Source organism: Hypanus sabinus, chromosome 5 (assembly GCF_030144855.1).
Source record: "Hypanus sabinus isolate sHypSab1 chromosome 5, sHypSab1.hap1, whole genome shotgun sequence".
Classification (NCBI taxonomy): domain Eukaryota; kingdom Metazoa; phylum Chordata; class Chondrichthyes; order Myliobatiformes; family Dasyatidae; genus Hypanus; species Hypanus sabinus.
Window position 1 is genome coordinate 166949627 of NC_082710.1, and position 22675 is coordinate 166972301.

Sequence of the window (22675 nt, forward strand, 5' to 3'; positions counted from 1 at the left end):
TGGCAGACTATGAATGTGGTGGGGTGGGAATGACCCATGTTACAGTGATGGAAACAGCCCACCTTGGTGAAAGAAAGGCATGGATTCCAACAACTTATGGAGGACTGTTTACTTTTGGGAAGAACTACTCACATCAATGACCTCTTGAGGAACTCTGGTGACTCTGCTGACTACCAGGACTCTTTAAAAAAAAATACCAAAAGCAAGGACAAAGTTGAGACCCTGCCACACAGGGAATGGTTGAAAGGCACAGACCATGAATTCCTTCTCGTTCTAGATGAATCGTTCCTTCCTTGTCACTCATGGGAGTTGACCTCCGAACCTTCTCAAAATATAGCAGCAGACACAGCCAATTCTCAGGAACGCTCTGTACCAACGCTACATCTGTCAATGGGTTCTGGACAAGACGACTTCCTGTTGATTGGGGTCTAGGTGATAGGATGTGGATTGGGGTGGACCCAGCTCGTGTTCACTCCTGGACTGTATCCAGACACTGAATTCCATTGGGATCTTGTGCATCAGTCAGTTGGGATCGGCCAGACACACAAGTTTGAGCTCAAGCCGCAAGCAATGTCCTACACAGTGCAGATACTTGTCTCACCCAGAGCATGTTCATGACGTTTGGTCTCATGGTTTTTTACATAAGAAACAAAATGTTCACCCAATAAGGTTGATCCAACCCTTTACTCAAAGCAACCAATCCATTTGCAGTGTTCGACCTACCCCAAACCAAGTTCACCAAAAATTTAGATGTAACACTTCCAACCACATACCAAGCACCTTACTTGTTATTATTTAGTCATTACACACACATTGTATGTTACACATGACGCATAACTTCCCAACAATTATTTCGTGGTTGCTGTCAACTCAGTGATTGGAGCTGTTGTAAGGTGGAATTACTTGTAAACTTTCTGCTATTAGCCTTCGGGCAGGACTGAAGTTCTCTCTAACATGAGTCATTGATGTTTTAACTATTAAATGAAGTTTGAAATGCCGACGCCTGGTGCTCTTCCTCCACTGGGATCTGCTTTTTCTTTGTTAAATGCCCAAAATGCTGGAGGAACTCAGCAGGACAGGCAGCATCTATAGAGAGGAATGAAGAGCCAACGATTTGGGCTGGAAAGGAAGGGGGAGAGAAGGCAGAATAAGAAGATGGAGGGAGGGGAAGGAGTACGAGCTAGAGGGTGCTTGCAATAGTTTTATTCATTGGATATACCCGTAGTGAAATAGAACAGTAACACCATAAGACATGGGAGCAGAATTAGGCCATTTGGCCCATTGAGTCTGCTTTACCATTCCATAATAGCTGATTTAATATCCCTCTCAACCCCATTCCTCACCCTTCTCCCTGTAACCATTGACATCCTCACCAATCAAGAACCGATCAACCTCTGACCCAATTGACCCAATGGCTTGTCCTCTGCAGCCATCTGTGGCAATGAACTCCAAAGTGGAATGGAGCACCAGAGGGAGGCAATGGGCAGGCAAGGAGATGAGGTGAGAGAGGGAAAGGGGGATGGGAAAAGGAGAAGGGGAGGGGGCTGGGGGGATTCCCAGAAGTTTGAGTAATCGGTGTTCATCCCATCAGGTTGGTGGCGACCCAGACAGAATATAAGGTGTTGTTCCTCCAACCTAAGTGTGGCCTCATCATGACAGTGGAGGAGGCCATTGATGGACAAATGGGAATGGGAATGGGAAGTGGAATTAAAATGGGTGGCCACTGGGAGATCCCATTTGTTCTGGCAACGGAGCATAGATGCTCAGTGAAGCAGTCCCCCCATCTATGTCGGGTCTCACCGATGTACAGGAGACCTCCTTCCCCCTTTCTCATTTTTCCAGGGCCTTCTGTCTCTTCAGCCAATCAGCTTCCCAGCTCTTTACTTCATCCCTCCCCCTCCAGATTTCACCTGTCACCTGGTGATTCTCTCTCCCTTTCCCCTCACCTTTTAAATATACTCCCCAGTCCTGCCGAAGAATTGCATCCCGAAACGTTGACTGTACTCTTTTCCATAGATTTTGCCTGGCCTGCTGAGATCCTCCAGCATTGTGTGTGTATTGTTCGGATTTCCAGCATCTGCAGATTTTCTCTTGTTTGTTATCTGTGTGCACATCCAAGTGCCTCTTAAACATTGTTGGTTCAAACATTTCTTCTGGCAGCTCATTGCATACACTCAGCACCCTCCGCATGAAGAACCAGAACTCCCCAAGTCCCCATTAAATCTTTCCCCTCTCAGCTGAAGTTTGTACCCTCTGGTTCCTGATTCCCTTTCCCTAAAAAAAACTGCGTATGCTCATGCTTTGTGCAGTGAAGTTCCCAGAACATCAGTTCTGAACTTATGAAAGTTGTTTATCTTCAGGGTGTACCTTCAGGATGGACAAAGATGTGACAACAGACTTACTGAGCAAAATGCTAGAGGAACTCGGTGAATCATGGAGGAAAGTAAACAGTCTATGCTTCCGGCTAGGTCTTGACCTGAAATGTTGGCTGTTTATCCTCCTCCACTCCCTGACCTGCTGACTTCCTCCAGCACTTTGTGTGCAGAATCTCCTGTGCCTGGGTCCTCCACTGAATTGCAGTGATGATCTGGAAACATGCGGTTCACTTGCATCATGGTAGAATGGGAATTCAAAACTCATCAATACTCCGTGTGGGATTAAAATCAAAGCTGATTGTGAACATACTGCATCACCATTGAAACCAATCACATCCTCTCCAGAGAGAATCTGTTCTCCTCCAGTCTGTTCTATGGGAGAACACAAACCGGTCAGTTAGGGTGAGTGTGAAAGCATTCCTAAAATTGGGATAGCTAGCCCATTCAGTCTGAGGGAAGTGTTCAAGTTCAAGGTTATTGTCACACTCACGGTACAAATACCATGGAAACTAACTGTTTTTGCACAGTACACTACTCATGTGTTAACTTACTTACTGCCTATAACACCACTGGCACTTAGGGCGGAAATGAAGTTCCTCCATCTCTGGCAGTGTTCAGGCCTTCCTTCATTGTGACAGTAGCTTCCTCCCAGTTTTCACTTCTGTCCCTTGTGGAGACTCAGGAATACCGTCACACTCAGATGTAGAAGGATTCATTGCTGTTCCTGTAACAGTTTTGTTGGACCAGTCAGGGTTGTTAGCCCTGAGATGAACCCTCGAACCAGGAGGTGGACCTCTCTTGGTCTGGCTTCTACCCTTTGACCTGTTTGGCATGGGTGACCCTACCAAGGGTCAAAGCACAAAGCCCTGACTCCAGCCAACGTAGTTCACTGGGTCATTGAGGCACGCAAGCCTCCAAACCCTACGACAAGGTGGTGGTCCTCTTGGAGGTTAAGATAAACCGAACATAAATTATAAATTACCTACACGGCAAAGTTAACCTAACAGCGTAAGCGTGAGCTGTGAGGGCAAATCAGAATCCGGTTTATTATCACCGATTAGGTCATGAAACGTTTTGTAACTGTTCAGAAATCTGATGGTGGCAGGGACGAAGCTGTCCCAAAAACATTGAGTGTACTACCTCACTAATGGTAGTGATGAGAAGAGGGTATGTCCTGGGTGGTGGGGCTCCTTAATGGCGGTGGCTGCTGCCGAGATAATGTTAGGCTTTTCAGGTGTTTCAAGAACCTGAGGGCAGTGGGGAAGAATATGAGGTAAGTCTGAAGTAAATGCATAAAAAAACATGATTTAATTCTCGTGTTTGGGATTAGCAAAGGACTGTTGGTTATCCACATAGAACATAGAACAGTACTGCAGGGAAGCAGGCCATTCAGCCCACTTTGTACTAGCCCATCAACCTAGTCCCATTTGCCAGCGTTTGGCCCATAATCCACATGGGGAATGAACACAACACAGGAACAAGCCCGTCCATCTACCATCTTGTGTCGGAATAATTAAGCTTCTGAGACCAAATCCCTCCTGCCTACACGCCATCCAGATCCCTCCACTGTCTTCATCTTCTTAAACATCTCCACTCTGCCCCCGCCTCTCATAATTTTATACACTCCCGTCAGGTCTCCGCCACTCCAGCAAGGACAGCCCTAGCTTGCCCAGCCCCTCCTTACAGTCCGCCACAGTTTGACAAAAGTCCTTGAGAGGAAGGGGGTCCTAACGGAAATATGTTTTGGCAGTCTGGCTTGGCTTAGTCATGTGAGGGCTTAGAGTTTCAGGACAAACATTTACACTCCATCTGCTCGGTGCCCTTCAAAGGAGTGACTTCAAAAGATGGCCAAGAGCCAGCAGACAGAGAGCAGCAGATTTACAAGGATGTTGCCAGGAAGCAGAGAGAGCTCTGGCACACCGGGACTTTACTCAGTGCGGAGTAGGAGAAGGAGGGTGTATATAATTACGAGAGGCATAGGTGGGGCAAATGCAGTCAGTATTTTTACCAGAGAATACGTACACGACACTGGAAGAACTCAGCAGGTCAGGCAGCATCCGTGAGGAAAGAGTAGCCAACGTTTCGGGCTGAGACCCTTCATCAGGAATGGGGGGGGTGGGGAAGAGAGGGCCGAAGCCCAGTAATAGAGATGGTGGAGGGGAAAGGGCAAGAGGCACCAGGTGGAGAACCAATCAGAGGAAGGATAAAAGGGGGAGGGGATAAGCATGAAAGAACTGTTGAGATAAAGGAGCAGAAAGCTGAAAGGGAGAGGGGCAGAGAGGGACCTGGGATGGGGGGAGGGGGAAGGAATTACTGGAAATTGGAGAATACAATTCAGAAAGTACCAGAGATACAACATTGTTGAGTCAAATTTTTGTTTTTGCCTGCTCTTGTTCCTGGTCCAGAGAGCACGAGGGCTGTTTAGATCACATGAGAACACTGTGGAAGCTGCCGGTCAGAGGCCAGTGTCGGGGAGCTTGGCAGACTATGAATGTGGAGGGGTGGGAACGACCCATGTTACAGTGATGGAGAATTCAATGTTCAATTTCCAGTAATTCCCTCCCCCTCCCCCTCTCCCCATCCTAGGTCCCTCTCTGCCCCTCTCCCTTTTCAGCTTTCTGCTCCTTTATCTCTACAGTTCTTTCATGCTTATCCCCTCCCCCCTTTATCCTTCCTCTGATTGGTTCTCCACCTGGCGCCTCTAGCCCTACCCCCCCCCATCTCTATTACTGGGCTTCGGCCGTCTCTTCCCCCTCCCCCCCATTCCTGATGAAGGGTCTCGACCCGAAATGTTGGCTACTCTTTTCTCATGGATGCTGCCTGACCTGCGGAGTTCTTCCAGCGTTGTGTACGTATTCTTTGAGCCACAGCATCTGCAGTTGTATTTTTGTGTTTTTACCAGGGCAGGGGGATGAAGAACTAGATTAAGGTGAGAGAGGGAAAGATTTAATAGCAACCTGAGTGAGAACGCCTTTACCAGAGGTTGGTCTATATATGGAATGAGCTGCCAGAGGAGATGGTTATATATACAACATTTAAAAAGGCTCTTGATCAGGTTAATAGATGGGAAAGGTTTTAGAGAGGGATATGGGCAACTGGGACCAGCTTAGATGGGAATCTTGAACAGATTGGGCCAGAGGCCTGTCTCCATGCTAAACAGCTGCCTACAATTCTATAATGACTCAGCATGAGACCGGATCAAGAAAATGGAACACAAGACTGTTCAGCACAGTATAGGCCCTTCAGCCTACAATATTTAACTTTAAATCTAACCCTTCCCTCCCACATGGCCCTCCACTGACTTCATCCATGTGCCCATGTGAGAGTCTCTTAAATGCCCTAAGTATACTGTATCTGCCTCTTTCACGTCCCATAACGCCATCAGACGTAGGAGCAGAATTAGAATTATCCATCGACTCTGCTCAACCCTTCCATCATGGCTAATTTATTAACCACCCCCCAACCCCATTCTCCTGCCTTCTCCCCCTAACCTTTGATACCCTTATTAGCCTCAGTTTTAATTACTTGGCCTCTGCAGCCATCTGTGGCAATGAATTCAACAGATTTGCCTCCCTCCTCCACATTTCTGTTCTAAGTGGACGTCCCTCTATTCTGAGGCTGTGCCCTCTGGTCATCAGCTCTCCCACTTTTGGAAAATCCTCTTCACATCCACTATATCTAGGTCTTTCAATATTCAACAGGTTTCAGTGAGGACCCTGCCCCCCCCCCTTATTCTTCTAAACTCCACTGAGTACAGGCCCAGAGTCATCAATTGTTCCTAATACATTAACCCTTTCATTCTGAGAATCACTCTCATGAAACTCCTCTGTTATAAAAACCCATCTTCAAGGCTTTCTACAATTCTCTCACTTGGGCAGCCTCATGTGTGTCACCTTATCAAATGCCTTCTGAAATTCTGAATAAATGACATCCACTGCTTCTCCTTTGTCCACCCTGCCTTGTTACTTCCTGGAAGAACTCTTAACAGATTTGTCAGGCAAGATTTCCCTTGACAGAAACCATGTTGTGTTGAATTAGTTTATCATTAGTCTCCAAGTACCCTGAAAACTCAACCATAGTAATAGACTCCAACACTTTCCCAACCACTGTTAGGCTAACTGGCCTATAATTTCCTTTCTTTTGTCTTCCTCCCTTCTTAAAGAATGGAGTGACATTTGCAGTCTCCCATTCCTCTGGAACCGTGCCAGGATCAAGAGATTCTTGAAAAATCAAAACCAATGCATCTGCTATCTCTTCAGCAACTTATTTCTGAACTCTGGGATTTAGTCCATCTGGTCCAGGTGACCTTAAGATCTTTCAATTTGCCTAGCACTTTTTCCTTTGTAATAGCAATGGCACTCACTCCTGCTCCCTGACACTCAAGGACCTCTGACACACTGCTAGTGTCTTCCACAGTGAAGACAGATACAAAGTACCCATTAAGTTCATCTGCCATTTCCTTGTCAACCATTACTTCCTCACCAGTACCTTTTTCCATTGGTGCAATACAACTCTCACCTCCCTTTTACCCTTTATATAACTGAAAAAGACTTTTAGTATCCTGCGTTATATTATTGGCTAGTCTGCCCTCATATTTCAACTTTCCCCTTTTGATGGTTTTTTAATCGTTTTTTTGTTGGATTTTAAAAGCTTTCCAGTCATCCAACTTCCCACTCACTTTTGTAACATATGCCCTATCTTTGGTTTTTATGCAGCTCTTAACTTCATTTGTCAGCCATGGCTGCCTATACTTGCCATTTGAGAACTTCTTCCTCATATCTACCCTGTGCCTCATGAACCTCAGCCACGTCTGCTCTGCCATCATCCCCACCAGTATTCTCCTCCAATCCACCTGGGTAAGCTCCTCTCTCAGGCCTCTGGAATTCCTTTTATTCCATTGCTGATACTGATAAATGCGACTTGTGCTTCTCCCTCTCAAATTGCAGTATGAATTCAATCGTATTATGATCACTGCCTCCTAAGGCTTCCTTTACCTTAAGCTCTCTAATAACATTTGGAGTATTACAGAACACCGAATCTAAAGTAACCTTTCTCCATGAGGCTCAAACACAAGCTGCTCTAAAGAAGCCATCTCGTAGGCATTCAACAAATTCTGAACCGACACCAACCTGATTTTCCCAATCCCCTTGCTTATAAGTCCCCCATTACAATTGTGACATTACCCTTATCACCCTTTCCAGCTCCCTCTGTAATCTCATTGCCACATCTTGGATACTATTTGGAGGGTTATATATAATTCCCATAATGTTTTTTTCACCCTTGCAATTTCTTAACTCCATCCGTAGAGATTCAACATTCTCTGACCCTGTGTCACCTCTTTCTAAAGATGTAATTCCAACAGAGCCACACCACCGCCTACACCTTCCTGCCTGTCCTTTCAATATAAAGTATATCCTTTGATATTATGCTCCCAATTATGGCCTTTTTTCAGCCACGACTCAGTGATGCCCACAACATCAAACCAACCAACCTCTAATGGCGCCATGAGTTCATCCACCTTATTCCGAATGCTACGTGCATTTAAATACAGCACCTTCAGTCCTGCAATGTCTTTTGAATTTTCCCTCTACAATTTAACTCTTTGCTCTGTTTGCATTTGTACCCAATCATTGGCTTGTCCTTCCTTACATACATGTTACATCCATCATCTACTTATAAACCTGCTGGCTCATCCTCAGCTCTATCATACTGGTTCCTCATCATCCTGCCATATTAGTTTAAACCACTCTGGTAAACCTGCCCACAGGATATTGGTTCCCCTCAGATTCAAGTGCAACCCATCTCTTTTGTACAGGTCACACCTGCCCCAAAAGAAGTCCCAATGATCTGAATCCCTGTTCCCTGCTCCAATTCTTCAGCCATGCATTTATCTGCCACCTCATTCTATTCCTCTCTGTTGTGTGGTACAGACAGTAATCCCAAGATAACTACCCTTGAGGTCCTGCTTCTCAGCTTCCTTCCTAACTCCCTGTATTCCTTTCTCAGGACCTCCTCCCTTCTTCCACCCACATTGCTGGTACCAACATGTGCCATGACTTCAGACTTCTCAGGATATTGTGGGCGTGTCCAGAAACATCCTGGCACCTGGGAGGCAAATTACCATCCGTGCTTCTTTTTCACATCCACAGAATCGCCTAACTGTAGAGACCCTTGTTACCACTGCCGTCCTCTTCCGTTCCCTACCCTTCTGAGCCACAGGGCCAGATCCAGTGCCAGATCGTTGTTGCTTCCCCCAGGTAGGATGTTCCCACCCCCACCCAACAGCACTCAAAGTGGAGTACTTTTTGTTGAGTGGGAGGGCCACAGGGGTGCTCTCCACTCTCTGACATTCTCCCTTCCCTCTCTTGACAGTCGCCCATTTACCTGTCCCCTATAGCCTTGGGGTGACTACCTCCCTGTAGCTCCGACCTATCACCCCCTCACTTTCCCTAACAAGCTGAAAGTCATCGAGCTGCAGCTCCAGTTCCCTAATATGGTCTCTAAGGAGCTGCATCTCGATGCACCAGGAGCAGATGTGGCTGGCTCAGAAGACTGGAAGTCCTGAAAATCCCACATCTGATACCCAGAACAGAACACTGGCTCTGCAGACTTACCCACTTACCTCACCCCCCACCCCACTGCCTGTTCTCGCCAAATCCTGTTGAGCCAAAGCCTCACCACTCTGACAATGACCACTCTGACTCAGACCACTCTGACTATGACCACTCAGACAATGACCACCTCAGACCACTCTGACAATGACCACTCTGACTAAGACCACTCTGACAATGACCACCTCAGACCACTCTGACAATGACCACTCTGACTAAGACCACTCTGACAATGACCGCCTCAGACCACTCTGACAATGACCACTCTGACAAGACCACTCTGACTCAGACCACTCTGACAATGACCACTCTGACTCAGATCATTCTGACAATGACTGCCTCAGACCACTCTGACAATGACCACTCTGACTCAGATCATTCTGACAATGACTGCCTCAGACCACTCTGACAATGACCACTCTGACTCAGACCACTCTGACAATGACCATTCTGACAAGACCACTCTGACAATGACCACTCTGACTCAGACCACTCTGACAATGACCACCTCAGACCACTCTGACAATGACCACTCTGACAATGACCACTCTGACAAGACCACTCTGACTCAGACCACTCTGACAATGACTGCTCTGACAATGACCACTCTGACAAGACCACTCTGACTCAGACCACTCTGACAATGACCACTCTGACAATGACTGCCTCAGACCACTCTGACAATGACAGCTCTCAGACCACTCTGACAATGACCACTCTGACAATGACCACTCTGACAATGACTGCCTCAGACCACTCTGACAATGACCACGCTGACAAGACCACTCTGACAATGACCACTCTGACAATGACCACTCTGACAATGACCACTCTGACAATGACTGCTCTCAGACCACTCTGACAATGACCACTCTGACAAGACCACTCTGACTCAGACCACTCTGACAATGACCACTCTGACAATGACCGCCTCAGACCACTCTGACAATGACCACTCTGACAAGACCACTCTGACAATGACTGCTCTCAGACCACTCTGACAAAGACCACTCTGACAAGACCACACTGACTCAGACCACTCTGACAATGACCACTCTGACAATGACCACTCTGACAATGACTGCCTCAGACCACTCTGACAATGACCACTCTGACAAGACCACTCTGACAATGACCACTCTGACAATGACCACTCTGACAAGACCACTCTGACAATGACCACTCTGACAATGACTGCTCTCAGACCACTCTGACAATGACCACTCTGACAATGACTGCCTCAGACCACTCTGACAATGACCACTCTGACAAGACCACTCTGACAATGACCACTCTGACAATGACCACTCTGACAATGACCACTCTGACAATGACTGCCTCAGACCACTCTGACAAGACCACTCTGACAATGACCACTCTGACAATGACCACTCTGACAATGACTGCTCTCAGACCACTCTGACAATGACCACTCTGACAAGACCACTCTGACTCAGACCACTCTGACAATGACCACTCTGACAATGACCGCCTCAGACCACTCTGACAATGACCACTCTGACAATGACCACTCTGACAATGACTGCTCTCAGACCACTCTGACAATGACCACTCTGACAAGACCACTCTGACTCAGACCACTCTGACAATGACCACTCTGACAATGACCGCCTCAGACCACTCTGACAATGACCACTCTGACAAGACCACTCTGACAATGACTGCTCTCAGACCACTCTGACAATGACCACTCTGACAAGACCACTCTGACTCAGACCACTCTGACAATGACCACTCTGACAATGACCACTCTGACAATGACTACTCTGACAATGACTGCCTCAGACCACTCTGACAATGACCACTCTGACAAGACCACTCTGACAATGACCACTCTGACAATGACCACTCTGACAATGACTGCTCTCAGACCACTCTGACAATGACCACTCTGACAATGACTGCCTCAGACCACTCTGACAATGACCACTCTGACAAGACCACTCTGACAATGACCACTCTGACAATGACCACTCTGACAATGACCGCTCTCAGGCCACTCTGACAATGACCACTCTGACTCAGACCATTCTGACAATGACTGCTCTCAGACCACTCTGACAATGACCACTCTGACAATGACCGCTCTCAGACCACTCTGACAATGACCGCTCTCAGACCACTCTGACAATGACCACTCTGACAATGACCACTCTGACTCAGACCATTCTGACAATGACTGCTCTCAGACCACTCTGACAATGACCACTCTGACAAGACCACTCTGACAATGACTGCTCTCAGACCACTCTGACAATGACCACTCTGACTCAGACCACTCTGACAATGACCACTCTGACAATGACCACTCTGACAAGACCACTCTGACTCAGACCACTCTGACAATGACTGCTCTGACAATGACCACTCTGACAAGACCACTCTGACTCAGACCACTCTGACAATGACCACTCTGACAATGACTGCCTCAGACCACTCTGACAATGACAGCTCTCAGACCACTCTGACAATGACCACTCTGACAATGACCACTCTGACAATGACTGCCTCAGACCACTCTGACAATGACCACGCTGACAAGACCACTCTGACAATGACCACTCTGACAATGACCACTCTGACAATGACCACTCTGACAATGACTGCTCTCAGACCACTCTGACAATGACCACTCTGACAAGACCACTCTGACTCAGACCACTCTGACAATGACCACTCTGACAATGACCGCCTCAGACCACTCTGACAATGACCACTCTGACAAGACCACTCTGACAATGACTGCTCTCAGACCACTCTGACAAAGACCACTCTGACAAGACCACACTGACTCAGACCACTCTGACAATGACCACTCTGACAATGACCACTCTGACAATGACTGCCTCAGACCACTCTGACAATGACCACTCTGACAAGACCACTCTGACAATGACCACTCTGACAATGACCACTCTGACAAGACCACTCTGACAATGACCACTCTGACAATGACTGCTCTCAGACCACTCTGACAATGACCACTCTGACAATGACTGCCTCAGACCACTCTGACAATGACCACTCTGACAAGACCACTCTGACAATGACCACTCTGACAATGACCACTCTGACAATGACCACTCTGACAATGACTGCCTCAGACCACTCTGACAAGACCACTCTGACAATGACCACTCTGACAATGACCACTCTGACAATGACTGCTCTCAGACCACTCTGACAATGACCACTCTGACAAGACCACTCTGACTCAGACCACTCTGACAATGACCACTCTGACAATGACCGCCTCAGACCACTCTGACAATGACCACTCTGACAATGACCACTCTGACAATGACTGCTCTCAGACCACTCTGACAATGACCACTCTGACAAGACCACTCTGACTCAGACCACTCTGACAATGACCACTCTGACAATGACCGCCTCAGACCACTCTGACAATGACCACTCTGACAAGACCACTCTGACAATGACTGCTCTCAGACCACTCTGACAATGACCACTCTGACAAGACCACTCTGACTCAGACCACTCTGACAATGACCACTCTGACAATGACCACTCTGACAATGACTACTCTGACAATGACTGCCTCAGACCACTCTGACAATGACCACTCTGACAAGACCACTCTGACAATGACCACTCTGACAATGACCACTCTGACAATGACTGCTCTCAGACCACTCTGACAATGACCACTCTGACAATGACTGCCTCAGACCACTCTGACAATGACCACTCTGACAAGACCACTCTGACAATGACCACTCTGACAATGACCACTCTGACAATGACCGCTCTCAGGCCACTCTGACAATGACCACTCTGACTCAGACCATTCTGACAATGACTGCTCTCAGACCACTCTGACAATGACCACTCTGACAATGACCGCTCTCAGACCACTCTGACAATGACCGCTCTCAGACCACTCTGACAATGACCACTCTGACAATGACCACTCTGACTCAGACCATTCTGACAATGACTGCTCTCAGACCACTCTGACAATGACCACTCTGACAAGACCACTCTGACAATGACTGCTCTCAGACCACTCTGACAATGACCACTCTGACTCAGACCACTCTGACAATGACTGCTCTCAGACCACTCTGACAATGACCACTCTGACTCAGACCACTCTGACAATGACCGCCTCAGACCACTCTGACAATGACCACTCTGACAAGACCACTCTGACTCAGACCATTCTGACAATGACTGCTCTCAGACCACTCTGACAATGACCACTCTGACAATGACCACTCTGACAATGACCACTCTCAGACCACTCTGACAATGACCACTCTGACAATGACCGCTCTCAGACCACTCTGACAATGACCGCTCTCAGACCACTCTGACAATGACCACACTGACTCAGACCACTCTGACAATGACCACTCTGACAATGACTGCTCTCAGACCACTCTGACAATGACTGCCTCAGACCACTCTGACAATGACCACTCTGCCTCAGACCACTCTGACAATGACCACTCTGACAAGACCACTCTGACTCAGACCATTCTGACAATGACCGCTCTCAGACCACTCTGACAATGACCGCTCTCAGACCACTCTGACAATGACCACTCTGACAAGACCACTCTGACAATGACCACTCTGACAATGACCACTCTGACTCAGACCACTCTGACAATGACAACTCTGACTCAGACCACTCTGACAATGACCACTCTGACAAGACCACTCTGACAATGACCACTCTGACTCAGACCACTCTGACAATGACTGCTCTCAGACCACTCTGACAAGACCACTCTGACAATGACCACTCTGACAATGACCACTCTGACAAGACCACTCTGACTCAGACCACTCTGACAATGACTGCCTCAGACCACTCCGACAATGACCACTCTGACAATGACCACTCTGACAATGACCACCTCAGACCACTCTGACAAGACCACTCTGACTCAGACCACTCTGACAATGACCACTCTGACTCAGACCAGTCTGACTCAGACCACTCTGACAATGACCGCTCTCAGACCACTCTGACAATGACCACTCTGACTCAGACCATTCTGACAATGACTGCTCTCAGACCACTCTGACAATAACCACTCTGACAAGACCACTCTGACAATGACCACTCTGACAATGACCGCTCTCAGACCACTCTGACAATGACCACTCTCAGACCAGTCTGACTCAGACCACTCTGACAATGACCGCTCTCAGACCACTCTGACAATGACCACTCTGACTCAGACCATTCTGACAATGACTGCTCTCAGACCACTCTGACAATGACCACTCTGACAAGACCACTCTGATAAGACCACTCTGACTCAGACCACTCTGACAATGACCACTCTGACAATGACCGCTCTCAGACCACTCTGACAATGACCGCTCTCAGACCACTCTGACAGACCATTCTGACAATGACTGCCTCAGACCACTCTGACAATGACCACTCTGACTCAGACCACTCCGACAATGAGCACTCTGACAATGACCACTCTGACAAGACCACTCTGACTCAGACCACTCCAACAATGACCACTCTGACAATGACCACTCTGACAATGACCGCCTCAGACCACTCTGACAAGACCACTCTGACTCAGACCACTCTGACAATGACCACTCTGACAATGACCACTCTGACAAGACCACTCTGACTCAGACCACTCTGACAAGACCACTCTGACAATGACCACTCTGACTCAGACCACTCTGACAAAGACCACTCTGACAATGACCACTCTGACAAGACCACTCTGACAATGACCACTCTGACAAGACCACTCTGACTCAGACCACTCTGACAAGACCACTCTGACAATGACCACTCTGACTCAGACCACTCTGACAAAGACCACTCTGACAATGACCACTCTGACAAGACCACTCTGACAATGACCACTCTGACAAGACCACTCTGACAATGACTGCTCTCAGACCACTCTGACAATGACCACTCTGACTCAGACCACTCTGACAAAGACCACTCTGACAATGACCACTCTGACAAGAACACTCTGACAATGACCACTCTGACAATGACTGCTCTCAGACCACTCTGACAATGACCACTCTGACTCAAACCACTCTGACAAAGACCACTCTGACAATGACCACTCTGACAAGAACACTCTGACAATGACCACTCTGACAAGACCACTCTGACAATGACTGCTCTCAGACCACTCTGACAATGACCACTCTGACTCAGACCACTCTGACAAGACCACTCTGACTCAGACCACTCTGACAATGACTGCTCTCAGACCACTCTGACAATGACCGCTCTGACAATGACCACTCTGACAATGACCGCCTCAGACCACTCTGACAATGACCACTCTGACTCAGACCACTCTGACAATGACCACTCTGGCAATGACCACTCTGACAATGACCACTCTGACAATGACCGCCTCAGACCACTCTGACAAGACCACTCTGACTCAGACCACTCTGACAATGACCACTCTGACAATGACCACTCTGACAAGACCACTCTGACAATGACCACTCTGACAATGACCACTCTGACAATGACTGCTCTCAGACCACTCTGACAATGACCACTCTGACAAGACCACTCTGACTCAGACCACTCTGACAATGACCACTCTGACAATGACCGCCTCAGACCACTCTGACAATGACCACTCTGACAATGACTGCTCTCAGACCACTCTGACAATGACCACTCTGACAAGACCACTCTGACTCAGACCACTCTGACAATGACCACTCTGACAATGACCACTCTGACTCAGACCACTCTGACAATGACCACTCTGACAAGACCACTCTGACAATGACTGCTCTCAGACCACTCTGACAATGACCGCTCTGACAATGACCACTCTGACAATGACCGCCTCAGACCACTCTGACAATGACCACTCTGACTCAGACCACTCTGACAATGACCACTCTGGCAATGACCACTCTGACAATGACCACTCTGACAATGACCGCCTCAGACCACTCTGACAAGACCACTCTGACTCAGACCACTCTGACAATGACCACTCTGACAATGGCCACTCTGACAAGACCACTCTGACAATGACCACTCTGACAATGACTGCTCTCAGACCACTCTGACAATGACCACTCTGACAAGACCACTCTGACTCAGACCACTCTGACAATGACCACTCTGACAATGACCGCCTCAGACCACTCTGACAATGACCACTCTGACAATGACTGCTCTCAGACCACTCTGACAATGACCACTCTGACAAGACCACTCTGACTCAGACCACTCTGACAATGACCACTCTGACTCAGACCACTCTGACAATGACCACTCTGACAAGACCACTCTGACAATGACTGCTCTCAGACCACTCTGACAATGACCACTCTGACAAGACCACTCTGACTCAGACCACTCTGACAATGACCACTCTGACAATGACCACTCTGACAATGACCACTCTGACAATGACTGTCTCAGACCACTCTGACAATGACCACTCTGACAAGACCACTCTGACAATGACCACTCTGACAATGACTGCTCTCAGACCACTCTGACAATGACTGCCTCAGACCACTCTGACAATGACCACTCTGACAAGACCACTCTGACAATGACCACTCTGACAATGACCACTCTGACAATGACCACTCTGACAATGACTGCTCTCAGACCACTCTGACAATGACCACTCTGACAAGACCACTCTGACTCAGACCACTCTGACAATGACCACTCTGACAATGACCGCCTCAGACCACTCTGACAATGACCACTCTGACAATGACTGCTCTCAGACCACTCTGACAATGACCACTCTGACAAGACCACTCTGACTCAGACCACTCTGACAATGACCACTCTGACAATGACCGCCTCAGACCACTCTGACAATGACCAGTCTGACAAGACCACTCTGACAATGACCACTCTGACAATGACCGCTCTCAGGCCACTCTGACAATGACCACTCTGACTCAGACCATTCTGACAATGACTGCTCTCAGACCACTCTGACAATGACCACTCTGACAATGACCGCTCTCAGACCACTCTGACAATCACCGCTCTCAGACCACTCTGACAATGACCACTCTGACAATGACCACTCTGACAATGACCACTCTGACAAGACCACTCTGACTCAGACCATTCTGACAATGACTGCTCTCAGACCACTCTGACAATGACCACTCTGACAAGACCACTCTGACAATGACTGCTCTCAGACCACTCTGACAATGACCACTCTGACTCAGACCACTCTGACAATGACTGCTCTCAGACCACTCTGACAATGACCACTCTGACTCAGACCACTCTGACAATGACCGCCTCAGACCACTCTGACAATGACCACTCTGACAAGACCACTCTGACTCAGACCATTCTGACAATGACTGCTCTCAGACCACTCTGACAATGACCACTCTGACAATGACCACTCTGACAATGACCACTCTCAGACCACTCTGACAATGACCACTCTGACAATGACCGCTCTCAGACCACTCTGACAATGACCGCTCTCAGACCACTCTGACAATGACCACTCTGACTCAGACCACTCTGACAATGACCACTCTGACAATGACTGCTCTCAGACCACTCTGACAATGACTGCCTCAGACCACTCTGACAATGACCACTCTGCCTCAGACCACTCTGACAATGACCACTCTGACAAGACCACTCTGACTCAGACCATTCTGACAATGGCCGCTCTCAGACCACTCTGACAATGACCGCTCTCAGACCACTCTGACAATGACCACTCTGACAAGACCACTCTGACAATGACCACTCTGACAATGACCACTCTGACTCAGACCACTCTGACAATGACAACTCTGACTCAGACCACTCTGACAATGACCACTCTGACAATGACCACTCTGACTCAGACCACTCTGACAATGACTGCTCTCAGACCACTCTGACAAGACCACTCTGACAATGACCACTCTGACAAGACCACTCTGACTCAGACCACTCTGACAATGACTGCCTCAGACCACTCCGACAATGACCACTCTGTCAATGACCACTCTGACAATGACCACCTCAGACCACTCTGACAAGACCACTCTGACTCAGACCACTCTGACAATGACCACTCTGATTCAGACCAGTCTGACTCAGACCACTCTGACAATGACCACTCTGACTCAGACCACTCTGACAATGACCACTCTGACTCAGACCAGTCTGACTCAGACCACTCTGACAAGACCACTCTGACTCAGACCACTCTGACAATGACCACTCTGACAAGACCACTCTGACTCAGACCACTCTGACAATGACCACTCTGACTCAGACCACTCTGACAATGACCACTCTGACAAGACCACTCTGACAAGACCACTCTGACAATGGCCGCTCTGACAATGACCACTCTGACAATGACCACTCTGACTCAGACCACTCTGACAATGACCACTCTGACAATGACCACTCTGACTCAGACCACTCTGACAATGACCACTCTCAGACCACTCTGACAAGACCACTCTGACAAGACCACTCTGACAATGACCACTCTGACAAGACCACTCTGACAAGACCACTCTGACAATGACCACTCTGACAAGACCACTCTGACTCAGACCACTCTGACAAGACCACTCTGACAATGACCACTCTGACAATGACTGCACTGACAATGACCACTCTGACAATGACCACTCTGACTCAGACCACTCTGACAATGACTGCTCTCAGACCACTCTGACAATGACCACTCTGACAATGACTGCTCTCAGACCACTCTGACAATGACCACTCTGACTCAGACCACTCTGACAATGACCGCCTCAGACCACTCTGACAATGACCACTCTGACAAGACCACTCTGACTCAGACCATTCTGACAATGACTGCTCTCAGACCACTCTGACAATGACCACTCTGACAATGACCGCTCTCAGACCACTCTGACAATGACCGCTCTCAGACCACTCTGACAATGACCACTCTGACTCAGACCTGTCTGACTCAGACCACTCTGACAATGACCGCTCTCAGACCACTCTGACAATGACCACTCTGACTCAGACCAGTCTGACTCAGACCACTCTGACAATGACCGCTCTCAGACCACTCTGACAATGACCACTCTGACAATGACCGCTCTCAGACCACTCTGACAATGACCACTCTGACTCAGACCAGTCTGACTCAGACCACTCTGACAATGACCGCTCTCAGACCACTCTGACAATGACCACTCTGACAATGACCGCTCTCAGACCACTCTGACAATGACCACTCTGACTCAGACCAGTCTGACTCAGACCACTCTGACAATGACCGCTCTCAGACCACTCTGACAATGACCACTCTGACAAGACCACTCTGACTCAGACCATTCTGACAATGACTGCTCTCAGACCACTCTGACAATGACTACTCTGACAAGACCACTCTGACTCAGACCACTCTGACTCAGACCACTCTGACAATGACCACTCTGACTCAGACCACTCTGACAATGGCCGCTCTGACAATGACCACTCTGACAATGACCACTCTGACTCAGACCACTCTGACAATGACCACTCTGACTCAGACCACTCTGACAATGACCACTCTCAGACCACTCTGACAAGACCACTCTGACAAGACCACTCTGACAATGACCACTCTGACAAGACCACTCTGACAAGACCACTCTGACAATGACCACTCTGACAATGACCACTCTGACTCAGACCACTCTGACAATGACCACTCTGACAATGACCACTCTGACTCAGACCACTCTGACAATGACCACTCTCAGACCACTCTGACAAGACCACTCTGACAAGACCACTCTGACAATGACCACTCTGACAAGACCACTCTGACAAGACCACTCTGACAATGACCACTCTGACAAGACCACTCTGACTCAGACCACTCTGACAAGACCACTCTGACAATGACCACTCTGACAATGACTGCACTGACAATGACCACTCTGACAATGACCACTCTGACTCAGACCACTCTGACAATGACTGCTCTCAGACCACTCTGACAATGACCACTCTGACAATGACTGCTCTCAGACCACTCTGACAATGACCACTCTGACTCAGACCACTCTGACAATGACCGCCTCAGACCACTCTGACAATGACCACTCTGACAAGACCACTCTGACTCAGACCATTCTGACAATGACTGCTCTCAGACCACTCTGACAATGACCACTCTGACAATGACCGCTCTCAGACCACTCTGACAATGACCGCTCTCAGACCACTCTGACAATGACCACTCTGACTCAGACCTGTCTGACTCAGACCACTCTGACAATGACCGCTCTCAGACCACTCTGACAATGACCACTCTGACAATGACCGCTCTCAGACCACTCTGACAATGACCACTCTGACTCAGACCAGTCTGACTCAGACCACTCTGACAATGACCGCTCTCAGACCACTCTGACAATGACCACTCTGACAAGACCACTCTGACTCAGACCATTCTGACAATGACTGCTCTCAGACCACTCTGACAATGACTACTCTGACAAGACCACTCTGACAAGACCACTCTGACTCAGACCACTCTGACAATGACCACTCTGACAATGACCACTCTGACAATGACCGCTCTCAGACCACTCTGACTCAGACCATTCTGACAATGACTGCCTCAGACCACTCCGTCAATGACCACTCTGACAATGACCACTCTGACTCAGACCACTCCAACAATGACCACTCTGACTCAGACCACTCTGACAATGACCACTCTGACAAGACCACTCTGACAATGACCACTCTGACTCAGACCACTCTGACAATGACCGCCTCAGACCACTCTGACAATGACCACTCTGACTCAGACCACTCTGACAATGACCACTCTGTCAATGACCACTCTGACAATGACCACTCTGACAATGACCACTCTGACAAGACCACTCTGACTCAGACCACTCTGACAAGACCACTCTGACAATGTCCGCCTCAGACCACTCTGACAAGACCACTCTGACAATGACCACTCTGACTCAGACCACTCTGACAAGACCACTCTGACAAGACCACTCTGACTCAGACCACTCTGACAATGACCACTCTGACTCAGACCACTCTGACTCAGACCACTCTGACAATGACCACTCTGACAAGACCACTCTGACAAGACCACTCTGACAATGGCCGCTCTGACAATGACCACTCTGACAATGACCGCTCTGACTCAGACCACTCTGACAATGACCACTCTGACAATGACCACTCTGACTCAGACCACTCTGACAATGACCACTCTCAGACCACTCTGACAATGACCACTCTGACAAGACCACTCTGACAAGACCACTCTGACAATGACCACTCTGACAATGACCACTCTCAGACCACTCTGACAATGACCACTCTGACAATGACCACTCTGACAAGACCACTCTGACAAGACCACTCTGACAATGACTGCTCTGACAATGACCACTCTGACTCAGACCACTCTGACAATGACTGCTCTCAGACCACTCTGACAATGACCGCCTCAGACCACTCTGACAATGACTGCTCTCAGACCACTCTGACTCAGACCACTCTGACAATGACCACTCTCAGACCACTCTGACAATGACCACTCTGACTCAGACCACTCTGACAATGACCACTCTGACTCAGACCACTCTGACAAGACCACTCTGACAATGACCACTCTGACTCAGACCACTCCGACAATGACCGCTCCGCTGGACGGTACCTCTCTTTTGCGGAGGCTGGGTTTTTCAAGCTCCACTCCGGACCTGCGCAGGAATGCTTCTTTCTTTTTCAATCTTTTTATTGAATTTTTCAAAGACGAATACATAATAGTCATAACAGTACAAAGGGAGTGGGATTACATTGTTGGCAATTAACACATGTAAGTAGAAACTATAAGTAACTATAATTGACCTCCCAAACTCTTAATATTGACATGATACAAAGAAATGAAAAGATGGAAAACTAAACCCAAATTGAAAAATCAGAAACAAAGTAAACTAAACTAGCATAATTAAAAACTGAACTAAACAAAGCTGGGCTATTCTGTTATATCGGATAAAATTGTTAATGTCATCAACTCCGGTCCAGGAACACTTCTACCATTTCTGCACCGAAGACAACTGTGGGGGCTCAGTGACTGAGTACACTGAAGGCAGAGGATAGGAGGCTTTTGAGGTATTGAGGGAAATAATGAGTGTGGGGCGATCAGTGCAATAATTGGCTGTGATCTTATTGAAAGGAGGTGGAGGGAAGAGGGGATAACTTGCCCACTCCTTTTCTCTCTAGATTATTCTTAATGCTTACCAATTACCTGCATTCAACACAACCGTGCAATAGTTTATGCGTTTACAGATAATGAATGTTGTGTTGGTGTAAATAGACCAGTAGGTCAGGCTGGTTTAGACAGCTTGCCTGGGTCTGTTCCATCAAGTCATCGCAAGCTGTGACTGGTATGATCCGATGTGCTGGGGAACGCCAGGAGTTGTCGTACAGGACGAGGAGAAAGCCAACGGTTAGTCGTTGGACTGGATTCTATTCGTGCCTTTGAAGTCACAGAGCGAGTCATAGTGCTGATATCAATGACAGCTTGATTCTTCCCTTGGGTGGTTGAAGGGCTGCGCAGAGCAGAGCGAGAGCGTGGAGAACCGTTGCACTGCTCCAGAGAGTTCACCGGCCCAGGGACCAGCCCAGCTCATTCCCCTTACCCTTAA